The sequence below is a fragment of the Theropithecus gelada genome, chromosome 1 (genome assembly GCF_003255815.1).
Source record: "Theropithecus gelada isolate Dixy chromosome 1, Tgel_1.0, whole genome shotgun sequence".
NCBI classification, from domain to species: domain Eukaryota; kingdom Metazoa; phylum Chordata; class Mammalia; order Primates; family Cercopithecidae; genus Theropithecus; species Theropithecus gelada.
Genome location: NC_037668.1, coordinates 14,591,405 through 14,594,419, shown reverse-complemented (window position 1 = coordinate 14,594,419; position 3,015 = coordinate 14,591,405). Strand labels below are relative to the sequence as shown.

At 54.3% G+C, this 3,015-nt stretch overlaps 2 pseudogenes across 1 annotated transcript; one reads left to right on the top strand and one right to left on the bottom strand.

Annotated features, from left to right (window-relative positions):
- The first annotated feature begins 691 nt into the window (after positions 1–691).
- On the top strand, positions 692–2,215 carry LOC112618603 (annotated as a pseudogene). Its single transcript, XR_003118103.1, has one exon. The product of XR_003118103.1 is annotated as an uncharacterized LOC112618603 (transcript).
- A 425-nt stretch (positions 2,216–2,640) lies between these two features.
- On the bottom strand, positions 2,641–3,015 carry LOC112618781 (annotated as a pseudogene).

The window sequence follows — 3,015 nt, the reverse complement described above, 5'->3', positions numbered from 1 at the left end:
AAGTTGAGGGGTGCACAACTTAACTTTGCCTCGCTTGGTCTTAGGTCTTGTTTATAATATAGTATCTTACTATGGTAAGGAGTCTGTTCTGTCAGTCTTATGATCTTTATTTTAACAATAATGCTGGTCAGTTGTGTCTAACCCACAAAAGGGAAAGAGTATAAGGACAGGTGTCTGATTTTCCAAATACTGGTCAGGAACTCAGTATTTAAGACTTCTCTGGGGTCTCCTTGACCAAGAAGGGGTCTGTCCAGTTGGTTGGTGGCTTCGGATTTTAATTTCAGTTCTCAAAATATTTAATTTGATGAAATTTTGCCATATTTTTTCTTTATTTTTAAAGCCTGTTCTATTCTATAAGAAATCTTTCTACTCAGGATAGTGAATGCATTCTCATCTTTCTATGAGTTCCAGAGTTTTAGTTTTAATTTTTAAACCCATGACATCTAAAATTCTACTCCTAACCAAAACATTCTTGGGAGTTACCAAGGACAACTCCAAAAATCTTCCATAAATGGTCCTGAAAGAACTTATTGGAATCCTGGGCTGCAGGGCACAATGGCTTTAGTGCACCTCTGCTGTTAAGACTATTCAGAATTTGTCTTTGTGAACCCATCAGGCTGTTTAAAAATCAGCAATTTAGGGCTTGCATGCAACATGCAGTTATGCAGCTATGCAGCAGCTGTAGTGGCCCATAAAGCTTCTCTTCAACTGAAAGAGGCCTGAAACTGCAGGAGGGGCGAGAGGAGCCTGGTTGAGCGAACGCAGCCCTTTGCCTGGCTGGCCCTGGTCAACAGGCTCGGAAGAGGCCGATTTGGAGGACAGAACGAAAGAAAAGACCTAAAGGTTTCGAATCTCATGATGTCAAGATGTTAAAGCCTAAATCCTAAGGTCCGACTGTGAGGGGGAGCGAGCGTGTCTCGAGCTGGATCGATCCTTGAGCCTTCACCTGGAGAGTCCTCTGCACAAGTTCAGAGAGCAGGACAGCTGCGCACCAGTGGTTCTCAACAGGGGGCAGCTTCGCCCTCACACACCTCTCCCATCCCCGCTGAGATGCTAGGCCACGACTTGGGGGGAAGCGGGAGGGAGAATGTTAACCCCCTGGCATGTATCTAGTCAGCGGAGGCGACGGATGTTGCTAAACACCTTACAATCCACCGCGGGAGGGCCCCTCCCCCACCCCATCCCCACCCCGAAGTAGCCATTCCGCGGAGGTGGAGAAACTTGCGTGTAGATCAATGCCCACACACTTGGCCGATGGTAAATCACGAGTTGGTGACCAATTGGATCTTGGATCTGAGGAAAAAACTCCAGCGTCAGAGGAAACTCTCCAAGTTTTGCCCGGGGCAAACGGAAGGGTGGCGTTGCCATCTCCTAAGACGGGAAAATGGCAGGTGTCACAGGTTGCAGGGGAAGGTGGGAGACCAGTTGAGGGCCCCGGAGCCTTCCTGGAAAGAGTTTCCCATGCAGCCCGTTTCGGTTTCCGCATCCGAGTCCTTTATGATCTTGGGGGTGCCGGAGTCTGGGTCCTTTATGATGCAGAGGGTATCCCCGTCTCACCCCGGGCCCCTCCCCGCTCCCGGCTCCTCCTGGCAACCCGGTGCGCGGCTCCGGCCCTGGCGACCCGCGACGGTCTCTCCACTTGCTGCTTCCTCGCAAAGGCGCATCTCTATGCCAGTGGTGAGCTGCGGCGGGGTCGCTGCAACTCGCTCCAGGACTCGGGACTCTGGCCTTGGTGTCCCTCGCGGAGCCCTCGGTGTGTCGCCTGCAGGCTCTTTTTTTTAAGAAAGCAGGGAAGCAACGGCCATGTGAGACGACTCCAGGAGCAAAGAGCGACCCTCACAAAGCCCAAGTCCTGCCAGAGTACAGGGAAACTGTCGCTTCAGACCGAAGAAAGGAGAGAAAGCACCTTTGTGTATCTCCCTGGTGGTCTAGTGGCTAGGATTTGGCGCTTTCACCGCTGCGATCCAGGTTTGCTTCCCGGTCAGGGAATTGTTTTGCACTGGCCGGCTTCCCGCGGGAATCTTCCTTTATTACACTGTCAGTCGGCCTGCTCCAAGGGCCAGATGCAGAACAGCCTCCGCAGCAAGGGTCACACCCGGGCGAAGTAGGGCAAGTCATGGTGGACCACCTTTCATGACACACTGCTCCTATTTATGTCCGTGTCCGTCATCCGCAGACGCGGCTTTAGAGAGCGACTGAGCGTCTCACTCAGGTGTACACAACAGTGCAGAGATGCCAGCCACCCAATAAGCCCACCCTCTTTGCCACCGCCGCCACGAGGCGCCTATCTGGCCAGGATGCGAATTAAGAGAGAGGCCACGCCAAGTTGTGGCGTTTGTGCGTGCCCTGGACACGAGTACCGGCCAGTCAGCGGAGCCTCCTCACGCCCGTTCGCAGCTAACGTTCGCAGCTTAGGCCTTTGGACGAGGCGACTGGAGGCGATGCCCGCGAGGTTGCGAGGAGGGTGAGCAGCTGGTGAGGTCCTCGTCGGCGGTCCCATTTGCTGATTGAGCGGTAGAGGGAGGCGATGTTCGCTGAGCCAACAAAGACAGCAGGTGGAGTGGGCACAAATGGAAAACTGTTGCCGGTGCCCCAACAGAAGGCAGGTGTGAAAACCAGCACTAGGACGTCGAAGTGATGTTAAATCCCACAAAGTCTACACTCCACCAACCACTTGCGCACGCTCCCCATTTTCCATTCAGTACTCCCAAGAGGGGTTCGGACGAACGCCGCGTCCACTGTGAGCTCAGGAGAGAGCGGGAGCCAGGGAGGTGAAGTGCACAGACTGGGGCAGAGGCGGCGGGCAGAACCGCGGGGGTGAGAGTGTGCAGTGGCTGCGGGGCGGGAGCCGCTGCTGAAAGTCGGCCTGGGTTGTGGTGTGGGGTGACTGTTGGTGGAATGTTTGGCTGAGAGTGGTTTGGAAGAATGGCGAGGGGCGGCAGTGGGTAGGGTGGTGACCCTGAGCGTCCGGCCAGGGTGAGGAGGCTGTGCTGTCCCTGCAAGGCCTGCGCTCAT